Below are 18301 nucleotides of genomic sequence, written 5' to 3'. Positions count from 1 at the left end.
GGAGGAAACACATTTAATTCAGATAAAGGCACAGCTCCTTCTTCCGCCCCCATCCAATCAGGCAATTATAGCACTGGGCCATAATTTTCTCCCCCAGTTTCTGCATAAAATATAATTCTGCCACCAGCTGCTCACCAACATTTTGTTGTCACCTCAACAGACAACAAAATGACAAAACAGTTCAGCAGAGGGTGATCTGCCAGCAAAACCAATGAGATGCACCCCCTTCCAACCAGCCTGTCATTAGGAAGCCACTTTCTGTTTCTAAAATAAACCCTCTGAAATCATTGCCTTCCCACATCTGTGTTTCTGCCTAGGAATGAGAGATGGTCTCCTGACTCACAGGTCCTGGGGTGGAAGGGGACCCAGGAAGGGTTATGTATCCACAGTGAAGGCCATGGGGGGAAGTTACCCAGACTTAGAAAGTAAAGGTTCTTATGTTTTTCATACTCACAGTATTAAGAGTACTTTGGCCTTAGGTATTAGGAGTGTTTAGAAATATGATTGCTTGGCTTGGGAACCTATCTTTTGTCACATCACTTTTATGCTTTTTCTTCTATGTCATTATTTTTTCCTTCTGACGTGATCAATCACACTCTCCAACCACATCAACCCATCTTCAATCTCATCACTCACCTCCAACCCTCATTAAGAACCTAAGAAGTTTAAGATGCTTTACATGAGGGAAAGGAGGACTAGGAAGGAAGTGATATTTCAAAACAAAACTAGAAGTAGCGACTTCTTCCCTGCAGGGAGGTGGCAAAATAACAGGAACAAAAATCTTACCATCTTGTCCCTTGGCAGAGACAGGAGGAATAGAAAAAAGGGAGGGAATGTTGGAATTCTTGCCAGATCAACTGTGCCTCTGAAAGGTAAGCCCAGGGCAAGGTGGCCTATCACATCCTAAGCACAATAAGGAGAGGAAGAATTAACCTTCCTGGAGGCCACAGGCAATGGAGGAGAGAGAAATTGAAAATGGGAGACCAAGTGCGTTTAACAGACAGCAAACAGACCACCAAGGTTCTGAGTAATCCCTCCTACGCTTCTCAGAAAGCTCAATAAAGTCAGCCATGTACCCACAAACCTTGTTAAGTTAAGATTTATCAGGGGTTAGTTCTAAGAAAAAGGACTGGGCTTTACAGGGTGGAATGTGTTAACATGAAAGGGACAATGAGATCATTGGTGGGCAGAACTCAGCTAATGGAAGAATAAAGGTGACCAGGGAAACCTTTCCTTACTCACCCTCACTGCATCCCATGAAAGTCCCAGCGTGTTTGAATCTTGCATAGATGGGTGTCTCATAGTGCATGACATGGATTTCAACTGAATAGTTAAGGATTGGACACTTCACCTGATGTCTTTGCATATTCATGAATATGATTAGTCTTATTCCCACTTGAAGGGTGAGAAAGCTGAGACTTAAGAGAAGTTGTGTAATTTGCTCAAAGTCACATAATTCAAAGCAAGGCTATAAGGAAGCCAGGTATTTCTTCTTCTACAATGCTGATTTATTGAGAATATCTAAATATCATAAGTTCTTTAATTTATATGATCATTATTATACCATTTGACTAGCTTCATTTTATGGATGAGAAAAAAAGTAATTGTGGTTAAGCATTCTGATAAATACCGTAACTTTTACTATGATTTTAATCCATTTCCTTTTCACTGCAAACTTCTGCACACTCTGAGATGAGGGATACCTATTATTCTGTCTGGTTGTCTGGGGTTCAGTTTGAAGGAACTTTTAAGGGAGATTGTAAGGTTTAAAAATAAAGGAAACAGGTGAAAGGAACTCTACTCTGAGAGACAGAGAAGGAAAATAGGAATCCAAGAGGGTGTCACTGATCATTTCCAAAGAAAGTCAGGGCCATCAGAGAGAAAACACGACAGAGAGGAAATTGTAACTTTTTGAACCTTTTTGTAAATCATTCTTTTATGATTATAAAGTTTATATGCTTATCTGCACAATTAGAAATATTTGTATGAAAGTGAAAATGGTCCACGTTATTGTTTTAGTACATGCAAGATGGTGAGAAGACACACAAATGAAATCTGTCAGGAAGCGTATAAAACCAGAGAAGTTCAGTGTCATACAAATTCACAGACATTAGTTGTGGAGGGAGAGAATATGGACTTTCCACATGTCATGAAATGGTGTTTCTGAGACCAGTCATTCTTTTAAGATCCCATAGGTTGGGTCACTCCAGCAGAGACTAGGTGAGTTTCAAATGTAAAATTTATTTAACAGTAAAAAAAAAAAAAAATAGGTTAAAAGAACCAAAAATTATATTATCAAAATAAATTATGACATATTTATAAGATGGAGTGCCTTTGAATATATAGGAAGAGCATTATTGTGGTCTTCCTCCAAGATGCTTTAGTTCATGGCCAAGCAGGAGCTATGGCCAGCAGTGTCAGTAGATCATGCTAAGTCCTGGTTGACTGTCCCATGTGGACTCCTTACCTCACTGTCCCAGAACATCTGTCAACTCAGCAGAAGCCTTATGCTTGGTGTGGTGAGCAATCTCCCACGATCATCCTTGACCATGTGGGCCAGGTGCGGAGGGCCCTGAATTAAGCAAACTTGTGGATGCAGAGCTAGAACAGTTTATGCAATATACATAGATATACAAAGTATTGATCAAGTTATTTAAAATAATTCCTTTTGGCAGTGGGCTTTGAAAATATTTTATTTTATTTTTCTTTTCTTTTAGTTACTCTATGTTACATAGTCTTTCTATAATAATGATTTATTTCTGAATTTTGGGAAGTATCAAGGTATGTTATTTTCAGTGTAGTTTGGGGGACAGTGATGTACTGGGTGACCATTGGATTTTGGTGGAAAATGGCCACATGATGGGGTGCCTTTGAATATATAGGAAGAGAATTATTGTGGAGTAATGGAGTAATGTCAGTATAGGTGTCCCTATTGCCTGCTTGTCACAATTGACATTTGTCACACAGGGTCGAATATTCAAACACTTCATGAGCGCTGTTATTCCAACACAGACAGATCTGCTGCCAAAAAAATCACAGTTGCATTTCCATTTCTGCAAAGAGAAAAGAAATTTTATGCTGAAATGTTCAGGCTACGCATAACAAAGGAAGCCCAGCAAATGAATTATGAACAATTCTTCATGATACAATACAACACAACATGAATCTCCTGGAATATATAGACTTCAGCATTGTTTGTGAGTTATATGGTCACTTACAACTCACAGAAATAAATAGTTTCATTCCAATATCTATATTGTCACACTCTCTCCTTCATATATCTGGCCAGTGTAGCTATAAATTTGACAGTTAATATATTTCTAAAGATTATATGGGCTTCCAAGATTTGTTTTGAACACACCTTTACTGTTCTTTTATCCCCTCCTCAGTAGGGTCAAAGACGGTGTCATGCACACTGAAGGACCCAAATAAAGCAAATAACTGAAAACTCATTAACACCCAACCATCCATCCAACTATCTATTTATTCACTGAAAAATACTTCTGAATATGAATAGTACCTTTTACTTATTTATTTATTTATTGGTCACACCACATAGGATGCAGTATCTCAGTTCCTCCACTAGGGATCAAACTTCTCCCCTGCTGCAGTTGAAGCATTGGGCCTTAACCATTGGGCTACCAGGGAAGCCCCCCACTACCTCTTCATTTTACTTGTAATATGACCTAAGGACCTTTAGGTAGACCATCTAAAACTATGGCTTATATATTCATATAACTTGGAAGTGATAACTCCTATGTCACATAATGTTGGAATGATTAGATGAAGTTGTATTTACCAAGTGCTTCTGATCATTTTTTTTTTCCTATCTGGTTGGGGGAGAGATAATAGAAACTATAATTTAGTTGTCCAAATATTGAAATTTCTGCAGGGTTTCAACAGAGTGTTTGAATTACAGGTAGGACACCTGAAGGGAATTTTAATTTTCTAGGCAAGTCCAGAGTAGAATGCCCCAAAGCTTCTGGCAAATCTGAGGTTTCAGGTTCCTGTAACTCACTTGGTTATATTGAGAATACTCTTCTCACATGTACTGCCCTGAATTTATGAAGTCATACTCAATTTTTTCTCCTCTCTGCATCCTTTCCCACCTCACAGAGGTAAGTCAATTTTCCCCCAAAGACAGATGCATCCAATACTTCACCATCTTCTACAGTGTATTTCACTGAAAATAGTAACCTTACAAAGTACATGGGGATTTCTTCAAACTATACACATCCCAAAATGTATCGGATTATAGAAGATAAAAAAAAAATACTTATATTGTTAAAGTGCTCGTAGGAGAAGTCCTGTCTCCTGTTATCCAAAAATAATTTGTTTTAGGTACCTCATGATCCCCCTTTTCATACCATCTGGGTTCTGTTGTTCATGTTACTGATTGGATGGCTCCCAGGCAAGCTACCAAAGTAAATAACCAACAAGGCTACTCGTGAATATTAGTGTCCTAGAAGACCTATTTTGAAGCTTGGTGACCAGTATTGGATTTCCATAGAAACCATCAGGAAACTCATGAGTATGATTTTGCTAGGCTTTGAACATTCTAAAGGTTCAGTGATTCCTAGCCTTGGCTGAAAATCCTGGAGACTGCATTCTATGTGCCTAGATCCTCCTGTGGTGTCAAGTGCATGTAGGCCCTCTCCTTGTCTGAGCTGATGGGTCCAGACACTACCCTGTTGTACTGAGGGACTCTGAATTCACAACAATAAGAGAGACCCCCCTGCTGGTACTCTTCCACACCTGCTACCACCTTTTTGTTAACAAAAGTCACCAAATCAGCTAAGGTTATAAATGGTTTTACATTTGCACCAAGGACTGATTTCCTTTGGTGTTATTCTTTTCTGCTGTATGTGTTCTTTTATTCTTTCCAGCATTTAATACAATGTCAGAGAAAATCAATTAGAAAATATATTCACCATCCATTTCTACATTTCTACATTTTCCTCTAAAATAACTTTATTTTCCTATTCATAATTTGTGATTGATGTTTACTATTAGTTTCTATCCTGATAGTGGGTGTGATGGTTAGTTTTATGGGTCAACTTGACTGAGTCATGGTGCTCAGATGTGTGGTCAAACAATATAGATTTTCTGTGAGGATGTTTTTGAGTGAGATTAACATATAAATCCATGCACTTTGAGCAAAACAGATTGCTCTCCATAATTTGGGTGGGCCTCATCTAATTAGTTGAAGGGAGCAGAATAAAAAGACGTACCTCTCCAGAACAAGAGGGAATTCTGCCAGCAGATACCTTCAACTTTAAACTGTAACAGTAGCTCTTTCTGAGTCTCTACAGTGTTGGTCCACTCTACATATTTTGGAATTGTCAGCCACTATAATCATGTGAGTGAAATCTTAAGATAAATCTCTTTTATATATATACACAGCCTATTGTTTCTGTTTCTCTAGAGAACCCTGACTAATACAGTGAGTTGGTCCAATCAAAGTCAGGATGTTATGTAGATTCATAGCATCAGCATGCTGATTTGTTTGACCAAGATTTATCATTATTATCATAACAATTGTTGTTGTTAAATACAAATTTTTATATAAGAAAAATTTTACCAAGTTATAAAAATAAAATTACATGATTTGGGGGGTATATCAACCAAGGGAAGTATAAAATTCAACAAACATAGGTAGGTTTAATATAATATGTGCAGTGGGCTTTATTGTAATGAAAATCTGGAACACAATTAGGAAATAATAAAGTCAATTGTGCTTGGTGTAAATCAGAAAACATTCAATTATCAACTCTGCAAGGATTCTGGCCTGGGTAGAAAAAGGGATGCAGGCATAACTAAGAAAAGTCCTTCACCTTAAGGAACTGTTTGTAAACCAACTGAACCTTTGAGCAAGAGAAGACCTCTAATTTCATTGGTTCAATAAACTGTTCCCTGAAATACTCAGGACTAGACTCCTGTGGTAGTTTTAAACATGTCATTGATATGCCTCCTATAAAAGAGAGGACTGTGTGTTCTTCCCTTTTCATCTGGGCCAACTTCAGTGACTGACTTGTAGCCAATAGAATGCAGCAGAAGTGACATTGTGTAATGTCCAAGGTTAAATCATAAAATGTAATACAGCTCTGTCTGTATTACACAGACATTGCTTTTGACTCCCAAAGCCACAACATAAGAAATGTCATTACTCTGAGGTCACCATGCTGTGAGAAAGCCCAGGCCATATGGAGAGGTTATGTCATGTTTCTGTCTTTAGCCCCACCTGGGGTCTCAGCCAACACAAGACACACGAATAAAGACACCTTCAGATGATTCCAACCCCAGCCACTGAGTCACCTCCAGAGGCTATATCTTCCAGCTGGGGCCTAAGTTATTACTGAGAAGAGGTCAGTCACTCCTTCTATGCCTTGTCCATATTCCTAGCCCATGGAATCAGAGAACATATTAAAATGATGCTATAAGCAGCTAAGTTTTGGAGTAATTTGTTACACAGAAGGAAGTAACAGTAACACCACCCTTCTCATCATGTGGTCTACAAGACCTCTTTGGAGAAGTTGGATGGGAAAGTGGAAAACTGATGTGGGCCAAAGCAATCAAAGGTCTTTGGTTGATCTCCAGATTTGACACTAAATTTCTGTGTTACTTTGAGCATTTCAAAGGCATTTTCAAATAAATATCTCAGTTTGAACAGTTTTAAAATATTCCTTTTTTAAGATTTTGGTTTATGATTTTCATAATTCCAAACCTACTTTCTGCCAGGCACTGCATTAGGCTCTCACACATATGGCCTTTATCCTTACAAAAAGCTCATGAGATTGGTGTGATTATTCAGATTAAAAGATAAGGAAGGGCTTCCCTGGTGGCGCAGTGGTTGAAAGTCCACCTGCCGATGCAAGGAACATGGGTTCGTGCCCCGGAACGGGAAAATCCCACATGCCGTGGAGTGGCTAGGCTGGTGAGCCATGGCCCCTGAGCCTGTGCATCTGGAGCCTGTGCTCCACAACATGAGAGGCCACAACAGTGAGAGACCCGCGTACTGCAAAAAAAAAAAAAAAAAGATAGGGAAATGACCATCAGCAATCAATGGCTATTATTATTTGAAAGCTTATGATTTGTCAAATACTTTCTAAGCACTTCATGTGTAATATCTCATTTCATCTTCATAATAACTCTGAGATAACTGCTAGTATGATTTCCATTTTATAGCTGAGGATAACAAAGCACAGAAAAGCTATGTAACTTGCCAAGTTTACCCAACGAAAAGATTGGTAGTCTGTGTCTTAGCTCAGGAGTCCATAACAAAATATCACAGACTGAATGGCTTAAACAACAAACATTTATTTCTCACAGTTCCAGAGGCTGGAAAGACCAAGATCAAGGTGCCAGACAATTGGTTCCTGGTGAGAGCCCTCTTCTTGGCTTGCAGATAGCTGTTTCCTCACTGTATCCTCATAGGGCAGAAAAAGAGAAATAGCTCTGGTCTCTCTTCCTCTTCTTATAAGGACATTAATCTCTTTATGGGGCCCTACCCTCACCACCTCATCCAGTTACCTCCCAAAGGCCCCAACTCCAAATACAGGTCACACGGGGGCTTAGGGCTTCAACATATGCATTTGCAGGGGGACACAAACACTCAGAGCATAGCAGTCTGTCTTCAGATTGCACACTCTTAACAACTGTGCTCATTCATTAAAAATACACCACAGCACACATGGAAAATGTTTTTTAAAAAAGTGTAAAAAGTCACAGAATTATATATCTTCCCTGATTAAAGAATTGGTTAAAAGCATGCATAGGAGAAAGTAGAAAGAATACATCAAAAAGAAACAGGAGTGGGAATAGTAGTGTATTCATGCTTTTTTTTTTTTGTCTATACTCAAGATTTTCTGTAATATTATATTACATCCATAATATAAAAATAAAGTTCGGTATAATAATTTTATACACCCCTGCAGAGAAATTTCTATGCAGAAGACGAACATTTATTAATGAGTAAATAAGTGGAGAACATGTCCTATTTCAATGGAAACTTTTATGTTTGATCTCATGCTTTGAGATGTGCTGTCTCCTTGAAAGGGAAGGAGGACCCATAACACCCACACCTGGTACGCCAGATGACTGCTGCATCCAGTGGGTTTTTTTTTTTTTTTTTTTTTTTTTTTTTTTTTTCTTTTTGCGGTATGCGGGCCTCTCACTCTTGTGGCCTCTCCCGTTGCGGAGCACAGGCTCCGGATGCGCAGGCCCAGCGGCCATGGCTCACGGGCCCAGCCGCTCCGCGGCATATGGGATCCTCCCAGACCGGGGCACGAACCCGTATCCCCTGCATCGGCAGGCGGACTCTCAACCACTGCGCCACCAGGGAGGCCCTCCAGTGGGTTTTTGAGATCACATTCTGGACAATGGTGGGAACAAAAGACAGACCCTAGGTTCCTGATGGATCAATAGGTCAATTCTTCTGATTCTTTCCACGTCCAAGAGAAAGAAGAGGAAATTGTGTAACCATTAAAGGGCTTACTCAGATTATCGTGGCAGAATTTGGCACTCAGTCATTTGCAAAGTTGGAGAATTCACAGAGAAGGGAGGCAGGACAGCACTGAGAGAGAGGTGAGGTAGGAGCAAGTGAAAGCACCCAAAAGAGTCCCCCAGAGGATCCTGCAATACCACTATCTCCAAGTCTGAGATTGTGTATCTTGAGATGTGGGAGCTGGTGTGAAGACTGGGTTTGGTCATTCCAGTTTGTCAAGAAGGGAAAGAGAACCCAGGTCTGTGTGACTCTGACTTTCTGCTCTGGCCTTTGTTGTGCAGAAATGCTCTCCAGAATAGGAGTCACAGCCTCTGGATTCTAGGCCTAATCCTAACACAAATTAGAGATAAGAAGGGTTGGGCAAGAGACTTTACCTTCTGATGCCAAAAGGACATCGGGTCGGGTCGTCATTAGAAAGAATGAGTTACTTTCCACCAGAGAGTGTTTTTGAGAATTAACCAGGATGATATCTTGGAGTGAAAATAAAAACTTTGAAAAAAAATTGTACTTTTCTTAACTTATTAAGTAGCACCTCTGACCTGACCTGAACCTAAAGGGAGTTAGTTTACAGCCCCTAGGTCTGATATGTAGTGTGAATTTTCATGAGTTTCACTGCATAAATATTAACATGTTTGTTCATGTGGTGCTGCCCCTGGGTCCCCTAGGAGAGTCGCCTAATATTAGGGAATCATAAAATCTGGAAAACCTTTATGCCTATTTGGTTGTTCTAGTTTCAGATAAGGGATTCTGGGCACCTACTGCATTCATAGATACACCATCTCTGTCTTTCTCCTGTCTATGAGGCACATGTGGTCAGGTTTTAATCTTTATTTATTAAAACCATTTGTGACTGTGACATTAAACAGGGGCTTATTCAGTGAATGCTATGTGCTCAGTAGCCAAAGACTATTCTTCCCTAAGAGAAGAGATGAGAGAGAAGGGTGCTTGACTATCTCTTCAAATTGGTTGTTTGAAAGATGATTTTTAGTAGCTCTATGTGACTACAACTATCTTCGGGGCAGTTGGGCAAGAGCATGTATGAAATAGATTCTAGAGCTAAGAAATACAAACAAACACAAAACAGGGGTTTAAAGAAGGACACATAACAGCAATTGAAGAGCCCAGACTTTGACGTCAGATTCGGTTTCAAGATCTCGTTCTGTCTGCTCTTTGTTCCAAAGAGCAAAGGGCAAAGAAAAATTCAGCATCTCTAATTTTTTTTTCCTTAGCTTTCAAATGGCGGTAGCAATATATCTCTCATAAGGATTAAATAGAATAAATGAGTCTTAGCGCAGTGTCTGGCATTTTAACTACCTGCAAAAATAGACATTGTTTTAATTAAATGCACATGTTGATATAATGTTTATTGTGAAGTTTTGCTGTCACAAGCTGTTTTTGGCGATCTTGACCCTCCCCAATGAAGTCTATTTTCATCTCTTGCTCATTAGGTTACTCACAGTGGCTGGAAATTTGACGGCCGTGATTTTAGAACTTCTCAGCTCTTCTAAGAGTTGCTGGTTTATTTTTCAATATTTTGCCAAACATCAAGCATCTGAAGAATCTTCCCCAAAGACCTATGAGTGGCCTGCTCCTGGTGTAATGATTCATAATTGCAGGTTCTGGGCCAGAAAACTTAGGAAGGTGAGATTACCACGGCTCTTTAAGGAAATATTTGTTTCATGACTCCTCAGTCAAGAAACCATTTAATGCCCCAGAGATCACAGCAGCTGAGCTCAAACATCAGGCTGTGTTTAGAAATCCTTCTCTCCTCCTTATTTTTAATGGGCCCTTATTACAGAGGCAGAAAGCCTATTAACCCAGCACCCAGAGCCTACCACCATAAATTCACCATAAAATCCTGTTGACATTGGTTGACTGTCAGGAACATAAAACTGTCAGTGGCCACATTTTCAATTATAAAGGACAATTACTCTGTGCATGTTAGTACATGCACATCATAGCTCATGTGTGGGAATCATCCCGATCTCAGACATGTATGGGAATAGTGTTGACCTGTCTGCCCACAGTGAGCTGGGGGTTTCAAGCAGTCCAAACAGTGTTCCCAACACCCCTTGGATGTTAACACTGGGAAAAGAGAAAATATACTCTGATTTGTTCCCATAATGTTCTGGGCTATGTCAGAGTGCACTGAAATTGCCATTTTATTATCAGTCTCCCCCACTAGCCATTTAATGACCAAAGCTGTGTCTATTACTTGTTTTAATCTTCAGAATCTGGAATAACACCCTCTATGTAGATGGTGTTCTGTAAATATCTCAACATAAGTCCATGACCTCAGTACTTCAGACAATTAAGCTGAGTGTGCTTCTATGCCTACATCACCTTCAGTCTCTGGGAAACTTACCTGGCAAGCAGCTATTTTAGAATGGATGCACTGAGACACATTCTCCCTGTGCCCAAAGCCAAATGATCCAACACTGGCTGAAGCAGACATCAACATTCAAGGTGAGTTCCTACTGACTTGCAGAAGACTGCTCTCTGCCAATCTGAATCTCTTCCACTGCAGGCTGTCAAAACTATCTCCAGCAGGGCTTCCCTGGTGGTGCAGTGGTTGAGAGTCTGCCTGCCAATGCAGGGGACACGGGATCATGCCCCGGTCCGGGAAGATCCCACATGCCACAGAGCAGCTGGGCCCGTGAGCCATGGCTGCTGGGCCAGCGCGTCTGGAGCCTGTGCTCCACAACGGGAGAGGCCACAACAGTGAGAGGTCCGCGTACCACACACAAAAAAACAAAAAACAACAAAAAAACCTATCTCCAGCAGATTACCCTATCCTATCCACACAGATGGGTGCACCCTGCTAAGAACCCTACACAAAATGTTGATTTCCCAAATATCAGGTGAAAGTCTTTTATCCTAGTTTGAGACCCATTATCTCAACCCTTCTATCCAGTTCTGAAGTGTCTTCTGGAACAGATGCACTCAGTGAGATAGGTTTGTAGCTTCACCAAGGCTGTGCTACCTACCAGATTTGAGCAGTTAGACAGGTCATGGTTTGACTATGCTCTGCTACATCCTAACCATGTAACCTTGGAGTGGTTAGGAAGTCTCAGTAAGGCTCACTGTCTTCATCTATAAAATAGGAATTAAGAGTGGTACCTGCGGAGTTGAGGTGATGTTTACATGAGATACTGAATGCAAAGTGTCCTATGGATTGTGGTGTAAAAAAACACTAGGTCTCTTACTATAAGCAAATGTTCTTACATATTAGTTCTTCAATTCCACCTGAAATAACTTTTCCCATAATCGCTTACTATCCAAGTCTTATCATCCTTCTATAAAAGTCCAGGCACACAGGCATTTGTAGTTTGCAAGGTGATTTTTGTATACATGGTGCTATTTGATCTGTACCCACACAGTGAGGTAGATGACAGAGGCATTGCCTCCTCCTCCTCACAGAAGATAAATGGGGATGTTGAGCCCAGAGGAGATAAGGGACTTTGCAGAGTGATAAAACACTAAGGTTCAGCTCTAAACACAGAGCCAAGTCTTTATGAATCAAAGTTCCTTATTTCTCAAGCCTCAGCTCCTTAGAGCAAGGGATGCATTTGGACACACTCACTTGTCCTCTTTGCTATCTTTACAGATCTCTTTGCAAGGACCCCTCTTCTTATGGCTCCAACTCTTCACCTACATACCCCTCTATATGGATATGGGCTTTCTCAGACCTGTTCAATATTTTCTGTGGTGAGGTTCAGTGGTATTAATTGTCCATCTTCACCGATTTAGATTTTCATAGGAGACATCGGAAGACCTATAATGTCAATCCCTAAATGTCAGACTGTAATCTTCTGTGGCATCCTGGAAATAGAGGAATTTGGAGATGGAGTGAGGATGTCAAAAAAAAGCACCCACTTTGCTTCCTGGTGAAGGTTTCCTCTCTTTTATAGTTTTGTTAAATGCATTGATCAGTTCCTGCAATATTTTGAGAATTAAACATCCTGAGTAAATGTTTTGAGCACACATCCCCAATATATGCATGCTTATTTACTTGGAAATTGTGCATATGTTCTAATATACTACTGTATTTTGTATGTAGACATTGAAAGGAGGTGATATAGATGACCTAATATGTTAAATGCCTTTCTAATTGTGGTGACATTATAGCAACCATATAAAACTCAGACATCTTATATAACTTTTTTGCTTCTCATTACTAAAGTGGGATTATAATATGTAGTAACTGTATATATTTATTTTATAGGATATGTAAGTAACTTATGGGGTATTTATAACCCATGCACATAGAATTTTATAACACAATATATAGAATGATATGTGTATGATAAGGTGTACACCCCACTATTATTAACCTTGCATTTTACCTGCAAGATATTAGCTGATGTTGATGACAGTGGCTATGAACCTGTTTATAGTGATTTTCCAGAGTTTATTTTGTTTCGTTTGTCTGCTTGTTTTTTGTCTTTCTGTGTGTCTGAATTGTCTAGGTTGGCATTATTTTTAATCATTAATATGATCAGTAAAGACCTTGGAGAAGAAGAAACTTCATTCCTTCCATTTTCTTGTTTACATGTGCTTTGCTTGTGTTACTGGCATTTTCTTCAACCAGTCATTTCTTGTAGAAAGCCTGACAAACCACTTGTTTACTCTCTGAGTGTTAGCAAAGTTGACATGAGATCACACAACCTGTAAATATAATTAACGAGTACATAAACCCCAGTGCATTATAATACATGCTGTAGAGACTGTTGGTTGCCCACCCCTCTTGGTAACTGTGCTCTATGAAAAATAGACGTATTAGCTGGATGGGAAGATTATGTATCCTGGTGTCCCTTGCAGCTTATTTGACCATTTGACTACATTCTGTTTAATGGGATGCAAACAAATTGATGAGTACAACTTAAATAAAAAAGGAATATGCTCTCTCCTTCTCTTTCCGTCCTACTTTCTGCAAAAGCTGAAGCAGCCATCCTGGTTCACCTTAGGGAAACCTCGTGCTCAGAATGGCAGAGCAGCACTATTGTAAGGTCATGGGTGTTCCACACCATGGGGCTGCTACTTCAGCACTGGAAAGCTCAGGCCCACGCTGTTAGGGCAGTTCGAAATGAACTTTTTAAAAGTCATTGATATTTTGGTCTTTGTTAGTGCAAGAAAACCAGTATCCCAACTAATAAAATATACTAAAAGTGAATAAAAAGTGAATAGTATGGGTGACTATCAACCCCCTTGTGTTGTGTATATCTCAGTTTTCCCCCCACCCCAAAGGATACTTTGTTAAACACGTCAATGATATTCACACAGCTTACTTTTCTACTTTTTAAATTAAAAATATAACAGAAATTCTATGTTGTTTTCTTCCTGTGCCCCAGTTTACTACTTCATTAGGGTGCTGGCATTCTAGTAGACCTCTGATTACTTGTCTTGAAAACCAGACAATTGTGTGGAGTTTTTTGTTTGCTTGTTTGTTTGTTTCTACTTCTTTAGATTACATATATTGGTCTTAATCGACCTAGGGTAACTGCAACCTTCTTGAAAGCAAGACTATTCTGTACACGTAACTGGTTCTATATTTCAGCTGATCTCAAAATATGCTCCTGGAATTAGCACTACCTGGGAATTTGTTAGAAATCCAATTTCTTGGCCTCCACCCCAGATTTGCTGAATCAGAAACTCTAGGGTAGGCTCCCCAAATTGGTGTTTTAATAAGCCCTTAACGGGATTCTGAGGCCATCTGACATATGAGAATCATGATGACTGTGCCAATTACTCTTAAAATTCAAAAGCTTAAGAAGGAGCAACTTTATGAGCTATACTTGGAAGTAGGGAGTGTAGAGATGGGTAAAGCTGTGCTAGACAGGAAGTGCTATAGGGGTCCACAAAAGAAGAGGGTTTGAGATGTCCCCCCCAGTGAAGGACAGAATGTTTCCACCAAAGGATTAATGGCACATGCATGTCATAGAGGTGTTATTGTGGCAGGTAATAGGGCAAAGAACTTCCTGAAGGGAGTATGAGGATGCTATTGGGATGGCGGAGGTGAGAGAGGTAGACTGCTTGCATGGTCTGGGTTACTGTTGGGCTCCACAAGGAAGGAGCATGAGCACATTTCCTCCCAAGAAAGCATACAAGTGTGTAAGCATGATGAGAACTGGCTAAGCTAGTGGCCCCCCAAAAATGAAATATTGGCATGAGAGGATACAAATAGGTTTTATGGAAAAAAAAAAGATTCTGTGAGCAAATAAATTTGGAAATTGCTGAGTTCAACAAAGTTAAATACTTTCTCTACTTCAGTACTTCTCAGAGCCATTTAATATGATAATGAACATTTTGAATCTCTAAGAAAGGGTACAATAGGCAACATTGTCCAAAATTATTTGACCACCTCACCCCAGAGCACTTCATGGATTAAACATTCTTTGAAACACATTTTGAGAATGGTGTGTTACAAATAAAATGTGTACAAAATCAAAATTTTGAATAAAGGAAGGAATTGGATGGAGTGAAGCTTGAGCCCAAGGAAGGAGATTCTTGGGTAATTTCTATAAATACCAGTGTTCACAGTTTACCTTTGTGACTTGGTAAGGGTATGACACAGTTCATTCTCAAATTCTACAATGTGATTGTGTATCACTAGATTTTCATGATGGGTGTTTTATAAGTTGTATTCTATTGACTCTTCCCTCTTCTGATATAGTTTATCCATTATCCTAGCACCAAAAGGCCCACAAAGTAGGGTGGTTGTGGTGGGTGAAATGTGGCATCAAAAATTTTCTTTAAAATCAATAAAGCTTGAAAAAGATATGTACTATGCCATTTTATACAAGAGACTTGTGCATTTGTGGATTTTGTATCCACGTGTGTTCTGAAACCAATCCCTTGTAGATATCAAAGGATGACTGTAGCTGCTGAGGTAAAGATTCTGAATGGCCTGTTGTGTCTGATTCAGTATACAGTCCATTACTGAGGATATCGAGAGAGTCTTGGCCAAAATTAGCCATCAGATCAGGGGAATGGCAGAAGTAAACTTGGTTCAAGATGGAAGCAGCCCAGCAAGGATATTTGGATGTATATAGGAAGGCAAAGCAGAAACCTAGGGGGGAAATGTCAGAGATCTGGGTCTTGTGAGAAAATGTTTGTGGCTGATGGGCATATATGCTCAATCAAGGCATCTCAAAGACACTATTTGGAGATAGAAGGCTAACTCCAATGGACTATATCCATTGGTTGTCTCAGCACTCTCCTTTCTGGGGAAAATAAAATTTTAGGACTGGAGAAAAACAATTAAAATGCATTAGTTTGATTTTTTCAAGTATTATCATTATTGTCCATTTTAAATTGCCTGGCATAAAACTGTGGTAAATAAATAGCAGCTATTATTAATATTATTTTAGATCCCATCTACTGATGAGTCAGTCTAAGGTTCCTCAGGTTTGATGAAGATTGAATCGGATGATAGCTGCATTTGTAGGTGGCAAACACCTGTGAATGCTGCTAAAGGAAGTTAAGGTAATTCTAAGGTTTTGTGACTTTCCCAAGGTCCCTGCTTGCATGAGGTGCATCTGGGACCATTTCTGTTTTCTAAATTCTCTTTCCACTAAGCAGAGCCAGGACTAGTCTAGGATAAGGATAATAAAGCATTCATCTCAGGCACAAAATTTGAAGGAACACCAAAATAACTCAGTAATCAAGATAAATAATATCATATGCAGTACTTTTTAAAAGTAAAAAGTTATGTAAAATGTTTCATGATGAGCAAAACATCAAAAATTTAAACAAAGGCCTGTTATACTGAGCAATACTGTAGCCTGAAGCAAAAGAAGAAAATCAGCAATGCTAATGTTGTCTTTATTTAAATTGTTGACATTTTGTTCACCATGGATGCTTGCTTGGGCTTAATTTTTATTTTTTTTCAAATATTGCATTAAAACATTATTTATCTTGACTACTGAGTTTTAGTATCTCTTTATATTTTGTGTCCAAGATGAATGCTGTCCTTAACCCTGGTCTTGGCCCTTCTACTAAATTCTCTTTCCACTATGAATATATGGATGTTTGCCTCTAAATAATACTGTTGGGCTTAAACCAAGTCTCATAAAACAAGCAAACAAACAAACAGACAAACAAACAAAAAAATGGTTCCAGTCCTCAAGTCATGCAGTTAGAGAGAAAAGTAGAAAGGAAAGAAAAGAATGAAACTTCTCTTGTGCTGTTATTTTAGAACATTCTGAGGAAGTTTTGGGGACAATAGATTATATCATTTATTGAGCACTCAGACAGCACAGATAGCAGGATGCCCATTCTCCATCAAAAGAAAGGAAGAAAATACAGCTCTTTTTGCATTTGGAGAAGTTCAGTAAAAACATAACACCCATGATTGATTGCTCCCTACATTCACTGTTGTGAACTGAATTATGCAACCTTATAAGGTTGCATAACTGTAACCAAGTTTATGTTATAAATTGACTTCTGCAGCCATAAGGAGGTTTGTTTAAGGCCTATAATCTTTTTGAGATTTGTGATAGGAGAAGTTCAGGGCTAGAGGATAGGGTTCTGCTTTTTTGCTCTAATGTGGGGGGACCTGGGAAATGGGGAGAAATTATAAAAATAAGAAAGTAATTCCAGGTCCCCTTGTAAGTGAAATTACAATGATTGTTAGCTCAGCACTGAAACACTACCTAAGGCTGAAGTTCCCACACACTGGCCATACTAATTGTCTCTGCCCATGCAGTGACTCTGAGAGTGAACATGGTGGGTGCTGAGAGATGGTTTACTTGTGAGCATGACTCAGAAGCACAGGTTGGAATCAGTTACCGTCCTAGGTCCAGGAAGAAACAGAGAATGAAGGGAACTTAAAAGAGGCCGCAAAATAATTACTTCTAAGTTAGTAATTGGACTACTTTCATATTTTCACGTGTATACACGTTTATTTATTCAACACACATTTGCTTAGAGCTTGCTCTCATCCAGGCACTGTGCTGAATATGGAGTCTATGATCCTCAGCAAAGACCCACAGAAGTCCTGCCTTCACAAAGTCTATAGTCTATTAGGGAAGGCAGATAAATTACAGAATGTAGAAGAAAAAATTATAAAACATAGAAGCTGCTACAAGGAAAGGCATCCAATGTCATGAGGGTAGGTAATGCAGCTGTTACCTAGGTCAAGGGGTCAGGACAGGTTTCCTGGAGAAGAAGTGGCATTTGAGTGATATAAATTATAAGTAGAAGGGAGAAAGTGGAGTACCCTCTGGACAAAAGGACTAGTGTGCACCTAGCATGGTCGTTAAGATTAGGTACTCTTGAGGCAAGCTATTTGAGTACCATTATACCATTTCAGAAAGAAGGGAAGTAAAATCAGTGAGCTTAAATACTTCTCCTGTGTTGGCTAGAGTGGTACAGGTCTCTTTCAATCCTTGGATTGCTTCATTCAAAAACCAATGTTTTCTCCATATTTTATTCCTATGAACAACAGGTCATTGAGTGAAGAAACTGGCATCAGTGTTAGCTATTAAGGATGAGAAAATCCATCTCAAGATCTTATTATTATTATTATTTTTAAACCCCACATTTGTTTATTTATTTATTTTTGGCTATGTCGGGTCTTCGTTTCTGTGTGAGGACTTTCTCTAGTTGTGGCAAGCAGGGGCCACTCTTCATCGCGGTGTGTGGGCCTCTCACTATTGTGGCCTCTCTTGTTGCGGAGCACAGGCTCCAGAGGTGCAGGCTCAGTAGTTTTGGATCACGGGCCTAGTAGCTCTGTGGCATGTGGGATCTTACCAGACCAGGGCTCGAACCCGTGTCCCCTGCATTAGCAGGCAGATT

Source organism: Mesoplodon bidens (genome assembly GCF_964165515.1).
Source record: "Mesoplodon bidens genome assembly, chromosome: 1".
In the NCBI taxonomy this organism is placed as follows: Eukaryota; Metazoa; Chordata; class Mammalia; order Artiodactyla; family Ziphiidae; genus Mesoplodon; species Mesoplodon bidens.
The sequence above is the reverse complement of the archived record's forward strand: the minus strand, read 5'-3'. Positions refer to the sequence as shown.